This window comes from Cimex lectularius, unplaced genomic scaffold (genome assembly GCF_000648675.2).
Source record: "Cimex lectularius strain Harlan isolate CLEC.00 unplaced genomic scaffold, Clec_2.1 scaffold10, whole genome shotgun sequence".
Classification (NCBI taxonomy): Eukaryota; Metazoa; Arthropoda; class Insecta; order Hemiptera; family Cimicidae; genus Cimex; species Cimex lectularius.
This window is the reverse complement of record NW_019392665.1, coordinates 1,650,260-1,674,971: the sequence shown is the minus strand read 5'-3', so window position 1 is coordinate 1,674,971 and position 24,712 is coordinate 1,650,260. Positions and strand designations below refer to the sequence as shown.

Sequence of the window (24,712 nt, the reverse complement as noted above, 5' to 3'; positions counted from 1 at the left end):
ATGAATCCTTTTTTTTCTGAAAAACAAAACGATCTGCCCAATTGTCTTTTTTCTCGGAAAAAAGGATTCATTAATCAATCCCTTAACCCTGCAGGAAGTGAAAAAAATGATTGTGATACTAAATAAAAAAAATGTATATTCTCAATGTCATTTATATGTCAACAGTCTTACAAAAACTTATATCCTTCAGAAAAACTGTAAGTAGTAGTAATAACGTCTATCTTTCATTCTCAAATACATAAAAAGATTTTCACTACGAAAAAATATTCTTCTTATATTATAAAAAAGGTTCTTCGAGGAAAGACCATTGGTAGAAGAAAGTAATTACAAATTTAATTTGACTGATTTATTAGGTTTCAATTATATGAGAAAATGTCAGGGTAAGGGGCAAGTAATTTCTTTGATTTTACTACTACTTGCAGTTTTTCTGAAGGATATAAGTTTTTGTAAGACTGTTGACATATAAATGACATTTAGAATATACAATTTTTTTAAATTTAGTGTAAAATCGTTTTTTTTTTCCGACAGGGCTATCAGATTGATTAATGAATCCTTTTTTTCTGATCAAAAACGATCTGTTCAAGGATCCAGCGTACAGTAAAATATCAGCAGAAAGTGTATGGTCATAGTGTTTCTTATGGAAAATAACCTAATAAATTAGTCAAATTGAATTTGTAACAACTTAAAGTACTACCAATCGTCTATCTCGAGGATCGAGGAAAGACCATTCGTCGAAGAAAGTTATTACAAATTTAATTTGTCTAATTTATTAGGTTCTAATTATATGTGAAAATGACAGGGTAAGGGGCAATTTTGATTTTACTACTACTTGCACATTTACTGAAGGATATAAGTTTTTTGCAAGACTGTTGACATATAAATAACATTTAGAATATACAATTTTTGTAATTTAGGATCAAAACCTTTTTTTTTAACTTCTGGCAGGGCTATCAGAATGATTAACGAAAACCTTTTTTTTCTGAACAAAAACGATCTGCCCAAATTGAAAAAAGCAGCGACTAAAACACAAATCTACGTGTATCTTTCATTTTCAAATACAATAACAAGATTTTCACTATAAAAAAAATATTCTTAAGACCTTCGAGGATAGACGATTGGTAGAAGGACGTTATTACGAATTTAATTTGACTAATTTATTACGTTATAATTATATAAGAAAATGACCGGCTAAGGGGCGACTAATTTCTTTGATTTTACTACTACTTGCAGTTTCACTGAAGGATATAAGTTTTTGTAAGACTTGACATATAAATAATATTTAGAATTTGATTTAGTGTCAAAATCTTTTTTTAATTTCCAACAGTGCTATAAGATTGATTAATGAATCATTTTTTTCTGAAAAAAAAAAAAAAAAAACGATCTGCCCAATTGACTGCCTAATTGTTTTTTTCTCAGAAAAAAACGATTCATTAATCAATCTGTTAACCCTGCTGGAAGTGAAAAAAAAACTATTTTGATACTAAATAAAAAAATGTATATTCTCAATGTCATTTATATGTCAACAGTCTTACAAAAAACTTATATCCTTCAGAAAAACTGCAAGTAGTAGTAGTAAGGTCTATCTTGCATTCTCAAATACATAAAAAGATTTTCACTACAAAAAGTATTCTTCTTATACTATAAAAAAATGTTCTTGGAGGAAAGACCATTCGTCGAAGAAAGTTATTACAAATTTAATTTGACTGATTTATTAGGTTTCAATTATATGTGAAAATGACAGGGTAAGGGGCAACTAATTTGTTTGATTTTACTACTACTTGCAGTTTTTGTTAAAGGATATATTTTTGTAAGACTGTTGACATATAAATGACATTTAGAATATAATTTTTTTAAATTTAGTATCAAACCCTTTTTTAACTTCTGACAGGGCTATCAGGATGATTAACGAATCCCTTTTTTTCTGAACAAAAACGATCTGCCCAATTGAAAGAGCAGCGACTAAAACACTATAAAAATGTTCTTCTTTTACTATAAAAAACGTTCTTCGAGTAAAGACCATTCGTAGAAGAAAGTTATTACAAATTTAATTTGCCTAATTTATCAGATTCTAATTATATGAGAAAATGACAGGGTAAGGAGAAACTAATCTCTTTGATTTTACTACTACTTGCAGTTTTACTGAAGGATATAAGTTTTTGCAAGATTATCGACATGTAAATAACATTTAGAATAAACAATTTTTTTATTAAGTGTCAAAATCGTTTTTTAACTTCCAACGGGGCCATCAGATTGATTTATTAATCCTTTTTTTTCTGAACAAAAACGATCTGCCAAATCGAACAAAAGCTGTGACTAAAACACAAATCTACGTCTATATTTCATTCTCAGATACATAACATGATTTTCACTATAAAAAAGTTTATTCTTAATGCGTTCGAGAATAGACGATTGGTAGATGAAAGTTATTATAAATTTAATTTGGCTGATTTTTTTACGTTAAAATTATATGAGAAAATGACGAGGTAAGGGGCGACTAATCTCTTTGATTTTACTACTACTTGCAGTTTTACTGAAGGATATAAGTTTTTGTAAGACTGTTGACATATAAATAATATTTAGAAAATACAATGTTTTTGATTTAGTGTCAAAATCTTTTTTTTAACGTCCAACAGGGCTAACAGATTGATTAATTAATCCTTTTTTTTCTGAAAAAAACAATTGGGCAAATTCAATTGGGCAGATCGTTTTTTTTTCTCAGAAAAAAAAGGATTCATTATTCAATCTGATAGCCCTGTCGGAAGTTAAAAAACGATTTTCACACTAAATAAAAAAAATTGTATATTCTAAATGTTATATGTCAAAAGTCTTACAAAAACATATATCCTTCAGTAAATGTGCAAGTAGTAGTAAAATCAAAAAGGTTAGTCGCACCTTATCCCGCCATTTTCTCATGTAATTAGAACCTAATAAATTAGTCTAATTTAATTTGATTAATTTATTAGGTTATTTTCCAGAAAAAATACTATGACTATACAGTTTCTGCTGATATTTTACTTGACGCTCTAAATGATGATTTATTTTGTTAGTTTTTTAAATAATTGTTCATCGTGTTGCTTAAATTAATAAAATATTGAACTGAGGACTAATTTGAAGGGGATTGGTGTCAAGGATAACTTTTGTGTCCAATTTTATTCATTCGTAAAAACAATAACACTCAATAATTCTAGTAAATTTACCAAAAATATGACACGGCGAGAATCGTGCACCTAGTTTTGTTTTCTTTGTACAGAAATTATTTTAATGGATAGATTATATATGGGTGTGAATTATATTTTTTATATACATATATTTTCATGTGATGCAGGCACAATTGATTGTTGATTTGAAAAATCGTGGATAAAAGTTAACACATGGGACAGATATGAGCTTTTAACTCTCAAATAAATTTATTAAACCATAAGTAAACTAACGGTGGTCCGCTTAGTTTCTCCGTTCCCTCTCAGGAAAACAACGCTTGACCTAACTTCCAAATTATCGTTGTTGGTTTTTGATATTTATAAATTATTGAGTATTTTTTCTTCATTTTTGTTGTTTAAACAGTGAATTATACACATATCGAGTTTTTCATTTGACGCACACCCCATGATGACTCGTTTGGGATTTTCAAGATCCGATTCAAAACCAGGCATTTAAAAAGTATTACTGTTAAGCCGTAAAAAAAAAAAAAAATAAGCATAGGACTTCATGTCCTACCCGTATTGTCAATCGTACAACATGCAGGTTAGAGAGCGGGCTTTGAAAATCCCAAAACTGCCTTTTTAGGGCGTAAGCGTCTCTAGGGACACTCGGTATAACAAAACAATACAATTTTTTAACTCTGGCAGAGACTGTTCCAACCCATGTTTCAAAAAAGAGGAGGAGAAAATTGTATTGGACGAGCCTAGGTAATGAATTATTTCTCTCTAACACTCTAATTCTCTTACTTTCTTTCTTTAACCTAACGATTTATATATACATCATTTTTTTTTCAAATTCAATATTTTTTATTTCCTAGACGTTTCCCGCTGGGCTGAATGTTTTTTCGAGAGAATTCGGGGGAATGTTGGTTAAAGGAATCCCTTGAGTTTTCCAGATTGCCTCACGGGTTCCAGTAGACGTTTTAAATTTTGCTGACTTTGTTGCAGAGCGGAGAACGGAGCCGGAAGAAAGAACTTACTGCGAAAAGCGCGGCATTAAGGCAAACAGGTGAGCTTTGATTTAATTTTTTGCCGAATTACACTCAACCAAGAATGACAAAATAAGTCCAACGCGATGCACTTAACTAAAAAAGTCTACTTACGCGTTACTTTTCCAACCCAATTTCCAAATTCAACAATCTAAATGAATTAATCTTTTTAAGTAAGGTATTGGTTGAAATGAAAAAGTTATGTCACGAGCGGGATTCGAACCCACGACCTTCGGCTCAATACGCCGCTGCTTTACTACTTGAGCCATCTACTAAAAAAACTCTCGACACGACACGCAAGAATGGCACAATTACACAGAAGACAAACACTTTGATCCCTGAAGATGATCTCAATAAAGATCGAAACGTTGGCACGATAAAGAAAATGTTTTTCTGAAACCTACATCACACCAGACCGCATCTCACGATTTCTAAATAAATATCGATTAACGGTCACTAATCACCACACATTTCATTAGAAGACGTAATTTATTAATAAAATTTCAAAAGAACAACATTTTAACAATTATGAAAGATTTTGATTGACATGAAAATGTTAGTGTCACGAGCGGGATTCGAACTCACGACCTTCGGCTAAATACGCCACTCTTGCGCTATCGTGACATAGATCCACTCAGACACCAACTTCCCATTTCAGCCTACAATCTGCCGGATTTTCCCTCAACTGATAAGAGCAGCGGCGTATTGAGCTGAAGGTCGTGGGTTCGAATCGCGCTCGTGACGCTAACTTTTTTCATTTCAACCAAGACCTTACACAAAATTGAAAGAAGTAATTTGGTCAATCAGACCAATAAATATAATGCATTCTTTTCTTTGTTTTGAACTTTTCCACCAATTTTAGTCTGTTGAGAGCTTCGAGCACTCTCTCGAGGTCTCTCCTAAGTGCTCTAGCTATTTGTGCTAGGTTTTATCTTGACTTTTTCAGTTTTTTTGAAATTGTAAATACTCTGGACGGGATTCGAACCTGGGATCCTGTCAACTCTCTAATCGTTGAGGCCACCTAGTTCCATCTCCATCAATCTTTATCTCCAGAATAGAAATATAGCAAAATTAAGGCACAGGATGCTGACACATCGTTACACAATATATCAGTCTAACCACTTGAGCTATCGTGACTTAGATCCACTCGGTCACCAACTCACCATTTCAGCCTACAACCTTTCGAATTATCCATTTTCTCTGACTGCCAGGCAGCGCTTAGGGCTTAGCTAAAGCAAAGAGTGTTTGGAACTGCATGGAAGCCCTGACGGAAGTCACTGACACTAATGACCTGACCCCCACGTAACTAAAAAACTTAGTGTCACGAGCGGGATTCGAACCCACGACCTTCGGCTCAATACGCCGCTGCTCTTATCAGTTGAGGGAAAATCCGGCAGATTGTAGGCTGAAATGGGAAGTTGGTGTCCGAGTGGATCTATGTCACGATAGCGCAAGAGTGGCGTATTTAGCCGAAGGTCGTGAGTTCGAATCCCGCTCGTGACACTAACATTTTCATGTCAATCAAAATCTTTCATAATTGTTAAAATGTTGTTCATCATCAATAAGTGCCAAACCACGCTCAACATCCTCAGCACTAAGTGGCATTTTTAAGTAACAACTGAAATTAAGAAAACAAAGATTTAAACTAAACAGTTTATTGCTTCAAGTTACAAATCAGACTGAATAAAAACTTTAAATTCTGTAAAAATTAAACATTGAAAAAATCCTTTATCCTTGTCTTGGATTAAGGATTAAGTGTGTTTACCTTTAATTGGTATTCCCAATTTAAATCATAGCATAAATAAATATTTATTGATAAAACATTGAGACAAATTAAGGCCAGAATTTTAGTTGGGTGGAATTTTTTGCAGTGTATTATACATAACCAGTAGATTGGATTTCAATTTGTGAGTGTGACATTTTTGGCGTTATAATGAAAGCTAACCATTGGCACCATTGGCAGACATCTGGATTAATCATTCAAGAGGTCTGCAATGCAAATTCTCTTCAGTCGTCTATGGTGTATTTGACCGACCACCTGGTTTGTGCAGGTAAAAAATGGCCGATTTGGAAAAGCACACTCACAGCCTTTTGAATCACAGACCTGCCCCCAGGCCGCATTTTTTAGAACGTTTTACGCAGAACAAGATGACTTTTTTAAATATTAAATTCACTAATTTCGTAGTCCGCTTGACCAATTAATATATTACAATTAATTAAGGTTTTTAGTTGAGATAAAAAAGTCAACGGCACGAGCGGGATTCGAACCCACGATCTTTGGCTAGATACGCCGCTGCTCTACCGCTTGAGCTATCGTGGCCTCGATCCACTCGGACACCAACTTGCCTTCTCAACCACACCTTTTGAATTTTCCCTCCTTTTTGCCATTTTTCAAATGTCGTTGGGGGTTGGATTCTCGACGACAAATGAAATGGCCAGGGATTTTTTTCATCTCAACTAAAAACCTTAATTAATTGTAATATATTAATTGGTCAAGCGGACCACGAAATTAGTGAATTTAATGATGATTAAAAATGAAGTACACTCTCCGTGGCCATTTCACGTCGAGAATCCAACCCCCAACGACATTTGAAAAATGGCAAAAAGGAGGGAAAATTCAAAAGGTGCGGTTGAGATGGGAAGTTGGTGTCTGAGTTGGTCGAGTTCACAATAGCTCAAGTGGTAGAGTAGCGGCGTATCAAGCCGAAGATCGTGGGTTCGAATACCGCTCGTGCCATTGACTTTTTTATCTCAACTAAAAGCCTTAATTAATTGTTTTTTTAAATATTTTCCTAGCTTGGGGCAGTCATCAGTAAAATCCAAAATTTGGGAACATGTTAATTTTTGCTCTTTTTACGAAAACTTCAAATTGAGTTATGGCGCCAGGAAATCGTGCCTATAACAATTGATAGGAAATTTTAATCAGTTTTCAATTGGTTACCATCCATTTTCACCGATTTCTTAACAGTTTTCGAGTTATTCGCGATTTTTGGACAAAAAACACGGTTTTTTATGTGCTCATGGAAAAAAACCGATCACTCTCTCTCCCGATTTTACCATACATAAACCTATCGTTTCAGTACATTATTCAAAGCCAAACTACCTCAAAATCTGTGAAATGAAAAGGAAAAGTTGAATTTCCGTGATGGGGTAAAAAAGTGGTTACCGAAAGTACAAGCACCCCGCATCCCGAAAGGTCAAAGCAAGAAAAAGTAAGAATTATCGTTTCCTTATTCAGTTTTTGAAATAGTCCTCGGAACAAAAGTTGTAGAGCGTAAAATTTTCAAAAACATGACGAACCAACGGTAGCCGAGTGGTTAAGGCGTCAGACTCTCGGCTAGTAGATCCCGCGGTCGTGGGTTCGATCCACACCGACGCCTCAGGACTTTTTCTGACGCCTAAGGGGACCGGTGGCCGCAATTGAAAGAAATTGACACGGCACTCATCAATGGAAGGGGCGGGATCGGATCTCAGTGACCCTGAATTTGTTCCCAACCCCCTTCAAAAATGAGTTTCTTCGATGAAAGATGAAAAATATGGAGAGGGATTTAGTACAATAAGCTGTACAGCTCAGCTGCAGTGCTCAGGAAGGAAAAAAAATGACCGCTCTGTCATCAGCAAACGTTGCAATTTTTACTCCATCATAAAAGGTTTTGGACAAATCCGTTGAAACCATTAAAAACTACATTAAATTTGCAATAAGATGTGATCAATAGTAAACTTGTAAACGTTGGTGACATAAGGGTTTTAGTAGCCAAAACATTGAAAAAAATATTATGGTGATTTTAATCTACTATTTCCAAACCAAGAAACCAGCAAATTACAGAAAACGTACTGGATTTGATATCGTTTTTAGTGGTACAATTGCTTTTTTCATTACTTTTTTCAAAGAAGAATCTGTCAGCCACGGTTTTTTTCCTTCGTCCATCAATTTCTTCTACTTCGAAAAAATTGCACCACTAAAAAAAAAGATATTACATGGAGTACGTTCCCTGAAATTTGCTGGTCTCTAGGTTTGGAAATATTAATTTAGAATGGCCATAGTTTTTCAACTTTGAAAAATTTTTTTTTTTCCCAAGTTCTCGCTACTAAAACGTTTATTTCACTAATGTTTACAAGTTTAGTATTGATCACATCTTATTGGAAAGTTAACGTAGTTTTCAATGGTATCAATAGATTTGTCCAAAAGCTTTTAATTTTGGTATTATCATTGTTTGTTTGAAGCAATAAATTGAAATCTAAAAAAAAAAATCAGAAAAAGCGGAATAACTCCGAAACTGCTGAGATTTGGGCCATAGTTAATTAGGATTTTTTGGTTCTTTTTTGAACGTAGAATCTACTGACAAANAATTATTTTGATTAAAGAACATTGCTTTAAAGTAACTAGTTTCTTTTTTTTTGTTTAATACCAAAATCCTGCATTATTTTCCGGACAACCCAATAAATAAAACACCATTCGAATAAACAACCGCTTTCTGTCTAATCATAAAATGTCTACCCTATTTGCCGCCGTAGTGTTGCCGATTAGGCTACTTATGACAGTGCTCAGGAAGGAAAAAAAAAGACCGCTCTGTCATCTGCAAACGTTGCAATTTTTACTCCATCTATTTTCGAAAAATCACTGGTGTATAACAAGAAAAGCAGTGGACCTAATATGTTACCTTGTGGCACTCCTGCATTTATTGTTTTTAATTTTGAATATTGATCTTATTCTTTGGCTCTAGTCTGTCAGTTATGGAGGAACTGATAATATGGACATACTGCTTTGGTAGCATAACTTTTTTAGTTTATTGATAAGTTCTTCGTGCCAGACCTTGTCAAAAGCTTGTGAGACATGAAGGAAGATAGCAGAATAAATTTGTTTTTCTTCAAGACATTTTTCTATTTCGTCCGTTACTCGGTGAATTTGGTCGGTTGAATGTCTTGTTCAGCATCCAAATTTGTGGTCAGGAATGGTTTTCTTTTTTCCTACAACGGGTTTCATTCGTTTTAATAAAAACTTTTCGAAGAGTTTAGACACTGACGGTAGTAGAATTATTGGTTTTAAAAAACATACATTGATTTTCCAAAAGCATTTGATGAAACTGCAAACATAAATAATGGAAGGAAGAATTTTCTATAAAAATACTGTCAATTTGATTGAAATCTGTTAATAGGAATTTGAAAAATAATCCATCTACACCTTTCACTTAATTTTACCTATGTATTATACAGAGAAAATTGATGGAATATTTGTTAAATATAACCAATATTTTTAACCAAATATGGTTGACATTTATAAATATAACGCTTGATATTTTATTTACACTTTTCAAAACTTGGAAACACTCGATTCGCTAAAGTTTCATGTTGACTTGTTTTGTTCTTGTCCTATTGGAATCTGCTTACACTGGTAAACTTGGTGTAAATTTGTCAGGTGCTTCTAATGCGATATTACGCTTCCTGATCGACAAGCGTTTCCTCTGGGATAGCTAACTTATAATTTATATTATGTACACTAATATAACGCCAAATAATTATTCAATTATATCGACAAATATTGTGTATCTTTAGTGAAATTTAAATTGACTAGTATAATTAGAAAGACTTACTATAATCAAGTTTGTCTTCAGTTTTTGAGTAAACTACTTTAGCATCGTTATGGTTTAATTAAATGAGATTGCATGAATTTAATTGTGATACTTTTTATAAGTTCGGATGTATTTTTTATCAGTTGGTAACAATTAGTCGATTCTAGAGAATTTGAAACCCAAGGGAGTAGACAACTAATTCGTCATAATCATATTATTGAGGGTGGAGGTCCATTTTTAAAAGTTCTAACAAAAATTGTACATATAAAAAAACGTAAAAATAATGGGAAAGTAGAAATAGATCAATTGTAAAATTGGACATTGCTGTACATTATTAAAAAAAAAGAAAAAGAAAAAAGTGAAGTGATAAGTTTGCATCACTTCACTTTTTTTTTTTAAATAATGTACAGCAATGTCCAATTTTTCAATTGATAATAATAAACGTGGAAATAGATGAATTGTAAAATTGGACATTGCTGTACATTATTTTAAAAAAAAGAAAAAGTGAAGTGATAAGTTTGCATGACTTATCACATCACTTCACTTTTTTTTTTTTTTAAATAATGTACAGCAATGTCCAATTTTTCAATTGATAATAATAAACGTGGAAATAGATGAATTGTAAAATTGGACATTGCTGTACATTATTTTAAAAAAAAGAAAAAGTGAAGTGATAAGTTTGCATGACTTATCACATCACTTCACTTTTTTTTTTTTTTAAATAATGTACAGCAATGTCCAATTTTTCAATTGATAATAATAAACGTGGAAATAGATGAATTGTAAAATTCGACATTGCTGTACATCATTTAAAAAAAATCGTGAAGTGATAAGTGATGCAATGTTTCTCACGATTTTTAAAAGTTCTTACTTAAATTGTACATATAAAAAACGTAAAAATAATGGGAAAGTGGAAAAAGATCAATTGTAAAATTCGACATTGCTATACATGATTAAAAAAAAGACAAAAAAACGTGAAGTGATAAGTGATGCAATGTTTTTTTCGATTTTTAAAATTTTTACTTCAATTGTACATATAAAAAAACGTAAAAATAATGGGAAAGTAGAAATAGATCAATTGTAAAATTGGACATTGCTGTACATTATTAAAAAAAAAGAAAAAGAAAAAAGTGAAGTGATAAGTTTGCATCACTTCACTTTTTTTTTTTAAATAATGTACAGCAATGTCCAATTTTTCAATTGATAATAATAAACGTGGAAATAGATGAATTGTAAAATTGGACATTGCTGTACATTATTTAAAAAAAAGAAAAAGTAAAGTGATGTTTGCATCACTTATCACATCACTTCACTTTTTTTTTTTAAATAATGTACAGCAATGTCCAATTTTTCAATTGATAATAATAAACGTGGAAATAGATGAATTGTAAAATTGGACATTGTTGTACATCATTTTAAAAAAATCGTGAAGTGATAAGTGATGCAATGTTTCTTACGATTTTTAAAAGTTTTTACGTTAATTATACATATAAAAAACGTAAAAATAATGGAAAACAATTAATTAAGGTATATTTTACTGGAGACAAAAAAGTCAATGGCACGAGCGGGATTCGAACCCACTATCTTCGGCTTGATACGCCGCTGCTCTACCACTTGAGCTATCGTGACTTCCATCCACTCGGACACCAACTTTCCAATGGTAACTAGCCGAAGGTCGTGGGTTCAAATCCCGCTCGTGCCATTGACTTTTCTATCTCAACGAAAAAAACCTTAATTAATTATAATACATTAATTGGTAAAGCGAAATTAGTGAATTTAATGATTTAAAATGAAGTATACTTCACTAAAGCTTTCCGTGGCCATTTCATTTGTCATCGAGAATCCAATCCGATTACACGACATTTGAAAAATGGCAAAAAGGAGGGAAAACTCGTAAGGTTGGGTTGAGATGGGAAGTAAGTGTCCGAGTGGATCGAGGTCACGATAGATCAAGTGGTAGAGCAGCCGCGTATCTAACCCTAGACCGTGGGTTCGAATCCCGCTCGTTCCATTGACTTTTTTATCTCAACTAAAAACCTTAATTAACTGTAATATATTGATTGGTCAAAGCGGACCACGAAATTAGTGAAAATAATGGGAAAGTGGAACTACATCAATTATACAATTGAACATTTCTGTACGTTACTTAAAAAAATCGTGAAGTGATAATGCAATGTTTCTTTCGATTTTTAAAAGTTCTTACTTCAATTATTGTACATCTAGAAAAAACGTAAAAATAATAGAAAAGTAGAAATAGATCAATTGTAAAATTAGACATTTTTGGCTTTTTGTACTCTTGGCAAGTCTTATTACCTAATTTATTATTATTTGATTACATTTTTATTTCACATTATTTCTTTTTTTATTTAATTTTGGCCATTTGTTCAAACAAGTCCCGCAACGTAAACTATACTTGGAAATTTAGAGAGATATTACAAGGAAAAATTTCGAATTATAAAGAGAGGAAGTGGCTCCTATTCGTTAATAAACTGCTATCTCTTCCCCCTATTACGAAAAATATATTTCTTATTACCGAGTGTATCAAAATACCCAGAATTTTTTTCGATTTACCAAAGTGACCAGCTGAAGTGATTGTATTATCAAGAAATTAGGATAATCAGTTTCGAATTAATACGAGTCGATTGTATTTATACAGGGTGTTCGGCTACTCGTGTTACAAAATTTTCCAGTAAATTCTACATTCAAAAAAGAACCAAAAAGTCCTAATTAACTATGGTCCGAATCTCAACAGTTTCGGAGTTATTCCACTTTTTCTGATTTTTTTCGATTTCACGACCTTGCTTCAAATAAACAATGATAACTCCAAAATTAAAAGGTTTTGGACAAATCCGTTGAAACCATTGAAAACTATATTAAATTTCCAATAAGATGTGATTAATAGTTAACTTGTAAATGTTGGTGACATAAGGGTTTTAGTAGCCAAAACATTGAAAATACTTTTTCTTTTCAAAGTTGAAAAATATACGATGGTGATTTTAATCTACTATTTTCAAACCAAGAAACCAGCAAATTGCAGAAAACGTATTGGATTTAATATCGTTTTTATTGGTACAATTGCTTTTTTAATTACTTTTTTCAAAGTAGAATCTGTCAGCCACGGTTTTTTTCCTTCGTCCATCAATTTCTTCTACTTCGAAAAAAAGTAATTAAAAAAGCAATTGCACCACTAAAAAAAAGATATTTTTTACGTTTCCTGAAATTTGCTAATCTCTAGGTTTGGAAATATTAATTTAGAATCACCATAGTTTTTCAACTTAAAAAAATTTTTTTTTCCAAGTTCTCGCTACTAAAACGCTTATTTCACTAATGTTTACAAGTTTAGTAGTGATCACATCTTATTGGAAAGTTAACGTAGTTTTCAATGGTATCAATAGATTTGTCCAAAAGCTTTTAATTTTCGTGTTATCATTGTTTGTTTGAAGCAATAAATTGAAATCTTAAAAAAAAATCAGAAAAAGCGGAATAACTCCGAAACTGCTGAGATTTGGGCCATAGTTAATTAGGATTTTTTGGTTCTTTTTTGAACGTAGAATCTACTGACAAAATTTGTAACACGAGTAGCCGAACACCCTGTATTTGTACGAATCAGTGTATTACGAAGACGTTTTAATTGTTGAATTTTAAATTGCCTTGACCGAATTTCCCTTCCAATTAATTTTAATTTTAATTTCACGAATCTTTTTATGAATGAGAGAGACTGATTGTGACAGCTATGACGTTGGTATTAAATAAAACACCATTCGAACAAACAACCGCTTTCCGTCTAATCATAAAACGTCTACCCTTTTTGCCGCCGTAGTGTTGCCGATTATGCTACTTATGACTGAGTGATAAAGGAAAAAAAGCAACGGCTCTTGGACTCGCATTTCAATCTTGATCGATTGAAATTTACTCTTGTATTTTCGAGGAGTTGTCTTCAAAGATCACTATTTAATGTTTTGGGCACGACATACAAGAATGGCAGAATTACACAGAAGACAAACACTTTGATCCCTGAAGATGATCTCAATAAAGTTCGAAACGTTGGCACGATAAAGAAGATGTTTTTCTGAAACCTACATCACACCAGACCGCATCTCACGATTATTGAATAATTATTTTATGTTTTGGAAAACAAAATTCTTACGTGATAGGAAAACAAGTTATGCATATTAAAAACCATCAAGGTAACTTAAAAAAACCGAAAATTATCTCTATGATTAGTAATATTTTCCGTTTTTGTCCCAATGGATGTTCACTTTGTACATTTCATTCCCAATGTTCACTTTTTAAATATAAATTTTGATAGTAAATTTTTTACGAGGATTCCGAACCGACTGGGCCTAATGCAACCCTTCCATATTTATAGCAGGGTTTTGCATAAATATCAAATCCTCGGGCCAGCTTTATTTTCCGGAAATCAAAATTAATTTATTATATAAATTTCTATCGGCCCAAGGTCTCAGGGTCTGGAAAAGGGAAAAATGGTATATACATATATTTTTTTTGTACAACCTAATTGAAATAAAGTGGTCTTCTATCGATCAGATGATCAATGTATTGGAATAACACTCCTCGACTGTTTTCAACCGACTTCTCGTTTAACCCTAGGATGAATTAGTCATCCAAAGGCCATATTTCATACCGAATTGACATTTCCTATAAAAGAAAACCGCCTTTCTGAAAATACGTCATTTATATTTAAAGAGTAAAGCTTATGTTAAAAATGTCAAGCAAAATAATCCATCTCGCGGGGAAATAAAATAAAGCTTTGAAATAATGAAGTGTTTTAAAATCAATATTTTACTTGTAAATTAATTTGAACGTTTAAAAGTCGTAATTTATCAGTAAGACTTTATTAAAAATGAATTACATACGTTGTTCTCTGAGTCGAAATTTGACATTAGGGGTATTCACGGTGTTTGCTAGATGTTAACATGAATAGAGAAACGTCCGGTAAGATCATGAATGCCCCCTTCTTTTCTGAGCATGTTAAACGTTAATTTTGCCGCAATGCTGCGCGTGGCGATTGGTAGAAGCAAAAATAAAGCTATAACAGTCCTTGAAGGCTTGTTGCTATTTGCTATGGTTTTGTTTCGTGTCAAATTGTAAGATGCCAGAAGTTAATAAAAAAAGAAAATTAATCAACTCTTTCATTCAAAATGCTATCTATGCACTCGAAAAGTACTAACAAATGTCATGCTTCACATCGTGCCGACATAACTTGTATCCTAACCTCTAACAGTCTACAACTTTATAGGATATGGAATTTATATATCATGTATGATTATATAAGGACAGGTCAGAAATTAACCATAGAAATGTATCGGTCTGATTTAATTAATGCACATTTAAGAGTAAAAATACGTGTAAACAAAAAACAGCTGTTAAATTCATGGCTGCCATATTGGTTACCTACGCCCTAACGGATAGAAATGTGACTACAATTTCGACCTAACACCTAACGTTGGCCAAGGCCTGTTAGATCGAGCAATGTCAACTGGCTGATTCTTACAAGTCTACGTCATAATTTTTCTCGATCTAACATGATCTAACACGGTTAATACAAAGATCGTGAATACCCTTTATTTATATGGGGGATATGCTAACATTACCAATAGGTTTCAATTAATTAATCTTTATGTAAGGTACTGATTGAAGTGAAAAAGGCAGTGTCACGAGCGGGATTCGAACCCACGACCTTCGGGTAGCTAACCCCGCTATTCTACTACTTGAGCTAACGGGACCTCCATCCACTCGGACAATAACTTCCCACCTCAACCCAACCTTTCGAATTTTGCCTCCTTTTTGCCATTTTTTGAATGTAAAAATGTCAATCGGACCACGAAATCTAAGGAATTACAAATAAGGTTAAAGTTTTAACGTAATTAACTGTTTCCGGTTATCAGGAAAAAAAAAGGACACCCCTACGACAAAATGTTTAAACATTTGGAAAATCGGCATGTCACTTTTGGTAAATATTGGTTTTATTTTCAGTTAAATTTTCACACAAACCTGTGAGTAGAACCATTATCTACAAAAAGTGAATCTGTACTAATCCAAGATTCCATCTAGATTGCTCACAAGAAAATCTATTTGAAAACAATCGACAGGTTTAATTGTAAAATAAAGCGCTTGTTAAAAACCGCAGTAAATAAGGCTACGATATTAGGGGTATTCACGATCTTTGTGTTAACCTGTTAAATTTGTTAGGTCTTGTTAGATCGAGAAAAATGATGACGTAGACTTGTGCGAATCGGCTAGTTAAATTGCTCGACCTAACAGGCCAGGGCCAAGTTAGATGTTAGGTCGAAAATGTAGTCACATTGCTAGCCGTTAGGGCGAAGGTAACCAACATGGCGGCCGTGAATTTAACAGCTGTTTTTTTGTTTACACGTATTTTTTTTATATACGCATTAATTAAATCAGACCAATACATTTCTTTTGTTAATTTCTGGCCTCTCAGTTACTCTCATTTGTAATAGATACATTCCATATCCTTATTCCATATAAGTTGTAAGCTGTCAGAGGTTAGGATACAGGTTAGGTATGTCGGCAGGAATTGAAGCTTGTCATTTGTTAGGACTTTTGAGTGCAGCATGTTGAATTAAAGAGTTGATTAATTTTCCTTTTTTACTAACTTCTGGCATTTTACAATTTAACACAAAACAAAACCATAACAAACAACAACAACAAGCCTCCGAGGACTGTTATAGCTTTATTTTTGATTCTACCAATCGCCACGCGCAGCACTGCGGAAAAATGAACGTTTAACATGTGGTGCAATATGGGTATTGCCATGCTACATTGCTGACAAAAAAAATCTATTTTAGATCGAGCATTGTTAACTGGCCGATTCTAACAAGTCAACGTCATCATTTTTCTCGATCTAACAAGACCTAACAGACTTAACAGGGTTAACGTAAAGATCGTGAATACCCGTAATGATTCATCTTTTCACCTTGTTAACTGTATAATAATTCAATAAAATATTAGATGGTTGGATGTTATTATCCAATATTCCAAATGGTTTACAGAATCTGCCAGATGTCCAAATATAAATCACTTTGTATGAGCCTCCAAAATCAATTGAAATCAAAAATTTAGTGACAGGTGCGGGACTCGAACCCACGACCTTCGGCTCAATAAACCGCTCCTCTAACCTCCTATATCGTGTCCAACAAGTGGTTAGAGGAGCGGAGTATTGAGCCGAAGGTCGTGGGTTCGAGTCCCGCCCGTGTCACTAACTTTTTCATTTCAACCAAGACCTTACATAAAAAGATTAATTAATTGAAAGAAATTATTTGCTCAATACACCACTATATACAATGTATTTATTAATATTAATACATTATTTGTATCAGACTATTTTTCGATTTACTTTCTTCTTAATTTATTTAGAAATCGTGAGATGCGGTCTGGTGTGATGTAGGTTTCAGAAAAACATTTTCTTTATCGTGCCAACGTTTCGATCTTTATTGAGATCATCTTCAGGGATCAAAGTGTTTGTCTTCTGTGTAATTCTGCCATCCTTGCGTGTCGTGCCCAAAACATTAAATTCTGATCTTTGAAGACAACTCCTCGAAAATACAAGAGTAAATTTCAATCGATCAAGATTGAAAAGCGAGTCCAAGAGCCGTTGCTTTTTTCCTTTATCACTCTCTCATAAGTAGCATAATCGGCAACACTACGGCGGCAAAAAGGGTAGACGTTTTATGATTAGACGGAAAGCGGTTGTTTGTTCGAATGGTGTTTTATTTAATACCAACGTCATAGCTGTCACAATCAGTCTCTCTCATTCATAAAAAGATTCGTGAAATTAAAATTAAAATTAATTGGAAGGGAAATTCGGTCAAGGCAATTTAAAATTCAACAATTAAAACGTCTTCGTAATACACTGATTCGTACAAATACAGGGTGTTCGGCTACTCGTGTTACAAATTTTGTCAGTAGATTCTACGTTCAAAAAAGAACCAAAAAATCCTAATTAACTATGGCCCAAATCTCAGCAGTTTCGGAGTTATTCCGCTTTTTCTGATTTTTTTTTAAGATTTCAATTTATTGCTTCAAACAAACAATGATAACACGAAAATTAAAAGCTTTTGGACAAATCTATTGATACCATTGAAAACTACGTTAACTTTCCAATAAGATGTGATCACTACTAAACTTGTAAACATTAGTGAAATAAGCGTTTTAGTAGCGAGAACTTGGAAAAAAAAATTTTTTTAAGTTGAAAAACTATGGTGATTCTAAATTAATATTTCCAAACCTAGAGATTAGCAAATTTCAGGAAACGTAAAAAATATCTTTTTTTTAGTGGTGCAATTGCTTTTATAATTACTTTTTTTCGAAGATGAAGAAACTGATGGAGGGAAGAAAAAAACCGTGGCTGACAGATTCATCTTTGCAAAAAGTAATTAAAAAAGCAATTGTACCACTAAAAACTATATTAAATCCAGTACGTTTTCTGTAATTTGCTGGTTTCTTGGTTTGGAAATAGTAGATTAAAATCACCATAGTATGTTTTTCAACTTTGAAAAAAAAAATTCAATGTTTTGGCTACTAAAACCCTTATGTCACCAACGTTTACAAGTTAACTATTGATCACATCTTATTGGAAATTTAATGTAGTTTTCAATGGTATCAACGGATTTGTCCAAAACCTTTTAGTTTTAGGGTTATCATTGTTTATTTGAAGCAAGGTCGTGAAATCGAAAAAAATCAGAAAAAAACTCCGAAACTTCTGAGATTCGGACCAAAGTTAATTAGGACTTTTTAGGAGAGTGCCCGACACGCAAGAATGGCACAATTTCACAGAAGACAAACACTTTGAGCCCTGAAGATGATCTCAATAAAGATCGAAACGTTGGCACGATAAAGAAAATGTTTTTCTGAAACCTACATCACACCAGACCGCATCTCACGATTTCTAAATAAATATCGATTAACGGTCACTAATCACCACACATTTCTTCTTAATTTATATGATATTTAATAAATTATAATAAATATATTTATTTCGTATAAGAACACTGCTCAATTATAAACCATCTTTTCGTCCAATAATTTACATATAAATACACACACACACACACACGGCTTTATCTTTAGACAGGCGTTTCTTCGAAACGGAAAACCGTGTTTCGCCTAGTGCCGACCGAGAAACCGGAAAATGCTGAAACTCAATCCTTCGCCCCTTTCCACTTTTCGAGAGACAAGATCAAAAGCCGTCCTAGGTGGCGGAAGTTCAAAAGGATAGAAGATTATTCGTCTCTCTGGCGCAACGGTTAAAATACAAAAAAATAAAAAGTAAAGAACAAAAAACCGCCCGGATATGGCGTTTTATCGCTACTATTTATATATTGGTCAATACATTTCAAGTAATTCGTCCTGTATAGTAACAGGTTTTTCTAGTGTTTAATTTTCTACAGGCGTTATTTTGTTGGAGACGGATATTTCCTGGCGTTTAACAGCATATGTCAAAGTTTACAAACCCCTGTCTGACATTCAATTAACCCGCTAATACGATCCTGGATAACGATGCAATCAAGCCAAAACTCCAAGGACTCTGGAGGTGAGAATTCTTGATAATTCAATTTGAAATTAAAGAAAATAAATTTAAGAATTTATGTCGTGAAAAGTTCGCTTGTTTTCGAGAGCCTCGACAGGAAATCCAGTCGAGAGTTGTCAGATATCAAGACGTTAAAACATCTTACCGTCGGTGGGAGATGATTTCCAGAAAGATTTCCTCTGTGGAAATTTAGGCCATTTGAACATTAAACAACATATTTCCAACAGGCTTTTTTTTCCTTGAAGACACCCGACAGACAAAAAAAAAAAAATCTGTCATCTCTTAAACTCTAAATAAAGACAATCAAACTAGTTAATTTTTTAAATTCACTAATTTCGTGGTCCGCTTGACCAATTAATTTATTACAATTAATTAAGGTTTTTAGTTGAGATAAAAAAGTCAATGGCACGAGCGGGATTCGAACCCCNGATTCAAATGAATGTAGCAATGTCTGAAGCAGTTGTGCCAGGGGGAAAATGACTTGAGAAATCTTTTCATTTCTGGCCAGTTGGGATCACGTGTCACGGGACGTTCATCAGGACGACCGATGTTACGGGAAATGGCCATCGCATCATGGGAGTTGGAATGCTTGGTTGACCCCCAGTGTTCGATACCATAAGTCCACATAGGTCTGAAAACCATGGTACATACATTATTACCATGGTATACAATGGTCAGAGGAAGTTTTGATTGTCTGTCGAGTAGCGGTGATAACAGTTTGTCGAACTAAACAGACGATAAAACTGTTATGTTAAAGTTTAAACTGGGAAAATACAGAAGTGAAAAAACTATACTAAATTTAAACGATTAAATATTAATATATATTACAATTAATTAAGGTTTTTCGATTCGAACCCACGATCTTCGGCTAGATACGCCGCTGCTCTACCACTTGAGCTATCGTGAGTTCGATCCACTCGGGCACCAACTCCCCATCTCAACCTACAATCTTCCGAATTTTCTCTCTTTTTGCCATTTTTTGGTGTCGGAGAGGATCGAAGTTGTTTCATCATTGTTTTTTGTAAAGCAATATCGTGAAATCTTACCAATTCAGAAAAAGCGGAATAACTCCGAAACTGTTGAGATTTGGACCGTAGTTAATTAGGACTTTTTGGTTACATTTTGGATATCCGTTGATACCATTGAAAACAACGATACATTTCCAATAAGATGTGATCAATACTAAACTTGTAAACGTTCGTGAAGTAAGTGTTTAGTAGCGAAATTTTTTTTTTTTCAAAGTTGAAAAACATTCTATGGTGATTTTAATCTACTATTTCCAAACCTAGAAACCAGCAAATTTCAGGCACCGTACTTCATTTAATATCGTTTTTAGTGGTGTAATTGCGTTTCTAATCACTTTTTTCAAAGATGAAGAAATTGATGGAGGAAAGGAAAAAAACCATGGCTGACATTGCTTTCTCAACAGGGGAAAAATTTGAGTTTTAAGGGGGCCAATTTTGAAAATTACTCGTTTAGATTTTTATTCAACAATATGCCGATTCTCATTCGTCATTTAGTTGCAAAATCATCGAATATAGTAGTTCTGTTTGACATGAAATAACTGAATTTATTTGTCGGACCTGCGGTCATCCCCCGAAGCATTTCGTGCCATTTTTCAATATCCAGTAATAATTATTTTATGTATTTTATTTTTCCAGCGTTTCAGGTATTGCTTATCGACATAGCTGTCGTAATTTAAATTATTATCGCTAAAATCTTTGTAAAGTTTCGCTTTTTCTTAATTCACTATATTTTATTCCAAATAAACGATATGTATATTAAATTGTCAAGTTATATAATTTAGTTTTTAAAGTTCCCAATAATAGAATAACGGCAAACTATTGTTTAATCCATTATATTTAGTGATCTACCAAATGGCTTCGTTCAATTAATTATTCTTTTTATGTAAGGTTTTTGGTTGAAATGAAAAAGCTAGTGTCACGAGCGGGATTCGAACCCATGACCTTCGCCTCACTACGCCGCTGCTCTAACCACTTGATGGTCACGATAGAGGAAGTACCGAAGGTCGTGGGTTCGAATCCCGCTCGTGACACTGACTTTTTTATCTCAACCGAAACTTTAATTAAAGATTAATTAAATAGAAGTTTTGGATGAAACTTTTAAATAAGACCTATAACCATGTAAACAAATATTTCCTTTAAAACCATTATTTTTAGTGTTCTAAATGAATTATTTCATTCAATTAATTATTACTTTTGTGTAAAGCCATGGTTGAGATGAAAAGGTTAGGGTGACGAGCGGGATTCGAACCCATGACCTTCGGCTCGTGGGGAGCAGCGGCGTATTGAGCCAAAGGTCGTGGGTTCGAATCCCGCTCGTGACACTAATTTTTTCATCGCGACCAAGACCTTACATAAAAAGTTAATTATTTATTTAATGTTTAGGCAAATTTAGCACTAATATTAATACGCACATAGATAATATTCGCGTTTTTATGAAAAGGGAAAAACTTGAAACTACAATTTCAATAAATATTAAATAACACCATGGCTAATGTAATCTTATAGGATTATGTAATTTGTTAACAATACTATGCAATTTATAATCCGTACCTTTTTGTACATAATTTTAATGTTAAATGAGCCCTTAAATTTAAGAAATAAACCTATTTACTCGCACGAAATTTGATAATCGTGATCAATGCAAGTGATGATGATTTTCATGTTGAACAAAACATCGCAATATTTCACATAAAATAATATTAGTTAGTATTTCACTATTGCGGACTAATATAAATGATTTATCTTGTGGACATGTGGAGGAAAATATCGTATCTCTTTGTTAAAATGATAAGTAAAATTTAAGTATTTGTACAATTTAAACAAAGTTTGTAAACCCCAGGCCCTGAAGATGATCTCAATAAAGATCGAAACGTTGGCACGATAAAGAAAATGTTTTTTCTAAAAATTACGTCACACCAGACCCCATCTCATGATCTCCGAATAATCAAGTTATGATTATAGTGTACATGAAGAAAACTGAGTTTTATATTTTGTTAAATTTGAAAAATTTCAACCAAAAACAAAGGAGTTTTTTCTCTTTTCGAGAAAATAAGCTTTTATCAGATCTTGGAATTTCACTGAAATTTACCATTTTTTACTCTGGCTGGATAATAATTAACTATTTTGCACGAAGTATAATTAATTTGGATCTATCAGATAAATAAATAAATTTAAAAAAATAAAATAAAAGTGGAGTATAACTTATTTTGAAAATTGAAAAAAAAAAGAAATATATTAAGGAATATATGCTGAGGTTTTTTAAGATTATGATTTTTGACAAATGAGGAAAAGTGATTTTTATATATTTTGTTAAATTTGGAAATTCCCACCAAATCTAAAGGAGTTTTCTCTCTTTTCGAAAAAATAAGTTTTTATCAGATCTAGGAATTTCACTGAAATTTACCATTTTTTACTCTAGCTGGATATTAATTATTGCCCGGTAAAAGTCGACTATTTCGCGACTAAGTATAATTAATTTTGATATATCAGATAAATAAATAACTTAAAAAAAATAAAAATAAAAATAAAAGTGGCGTATAACTTATTTCTTAAATTCTTAATTAATAACTTATTTAAAAAAATGGCAAAAAAAGAGGCAAAATTTGAAAGGTTGGGTTGAGGTGGGAAGTTATTGTCCGAGTGGATCGAAGTCACGTTAGCTCAAGTGGTAGAGCAGCGGCGTATCTAGCCGAAGGTCGTGGGTTCGAATCCCGCTCATGACACTAACTTTTTTATGTCAACTAAAAATCTTATTTTGAAAATTGAAGAATGAAGAAATATATTAATAGATTTATGCCGAGATTTTTTAAGATTATAGTGTACATGAGGAAAACTGATTTTTATATATTTTGTTAAATTTGGAAATTCCAACCAAATCTAGAGTAGTTTTTTCTCTTCTCTAGCTGGATATTAATTAACTATTTTGCCCGTAGTATAATTAATTTGGATCTATCAGATAAATAAATAAATTTTAAAAAATAAAATAAAAGTGGAGTATAACTTATTTTGAAAATTGAAAAAAAGAAAGAAATATATTAAGAAATATATGCCGAGATTTTTTAAAATTATAGTGTAAATGAGGAAAAGTGATTTTTATATATTTTGTTAAATTTGGAAATTCTAACCAAATCTTAAGTTTTTTCTCTTTTCGAGAAAATAAGCTTTTATCAGATCTACGAATTTCACTGAAATTTAACATTTTTTACTCCAGCTTATTATTAATTAACTATTTTGCACGAAGTTTAATTAATTTGGATCTATCAGATAAATAAAAAAAAAATAAAAATAAAAGTGGAATATAACTTTCTTGAAAATTGAAGAAGAAAGAAATATATTAATAAATTTATGCCGAGATTTTTTAAGATTATAGTGTACATGAGGAAATGTGATTTTTATATATTTTGTTAAATTTGGAAATTTCCACCAAATCTAAAGGAGTTTTTTCTCTTTTCGAAAAAATAAGCTTTTATGAGATCTAGGAATTTCACTGAAATTTACCATTTTTTACGCTACATGGATATAAATAAATAAAAAAATAAAAAATAAAATAAAAGTGGAATGTATTTATTTATGCCGAGATTTTTTAAGATTATAGTGTAAATGAGGAAAACTGATTTTTATATATTTTGTTAAATTTGGAAATTACCACCGAATCTAAAGGAGTTTTTTCTCTTTTCGAAAAAATAAGCTTTTATGAGATCTAGGAATTTCACTGAAATTTACCATTTTTTACGCTACATGGATATAAATAAATAAAAAAATAAAAAATAAAATAAAAGTGGAATGTATTTATTTATGCCGAGATTTTTTAAGATTATAGTGTAAATGAGGAAAACTGATTTTTATATATTTTGTTAAATTTGGAAATTACCACCGAATCCAAAGGAGTTGTTTCTCTTTTCGAAAAAATAAGCTTTTATCAGATCAAGGAATTTCACTGAAATTTACCACGATTTTCGGTGTTCATATTGCTTCCTATGTTTTATCAATTATTCTATAGTGATTTTCGCAACAATTTTGAACAGTATTCAGTGAGCATTTTAATTTTGGAGGTTAAATACGTTTGGGTTGAGGCGTGGGCCTGATTTGAAAAATTCTTATCGAGACATGGTATAAAAAAGTTGGGAATTATTATTCTCAGGCCTAAACATATATTTGGAGCACCCTATGCGTATTCCTAATATATCGCTAATTAATTAACACTATGTCATGGAAATCCGAATAGGAATCAATTATTTTTTGTTTTGTTTTTGAGAACAGCCTGGAATTTATTTCACATTCCTTTTGTGACACGACTCTTTTTTTTCTAAATAATCTACGGGAAGTGTAAAACGTTTTTACGTTCTAGGAGAGAATT

At 32.4% G+C, this 24,712-nt stretch overlaps 1 protein-coding gene across 1 annotated transcript in view; it reads left to right on the top strand.

Moving 5' to 3' along the window:
- LOC106667306 (protein dimmed-like) overlaps positions 1-24,712 on the top strand; it is a 138,630-nt gene that overhangs the window by 1,191 nt on the left and 112,727 nt on the right. The window contains exon 2 of the mRNA XM_024225096.1: positions 4,146-4,206. The gene's annotated coding sequence lies outside the window, so the exon portion shown is untranslated. The remainder of the gene's footprint in view (positions 1-4,145; positions 4,207-24,712) is intronic.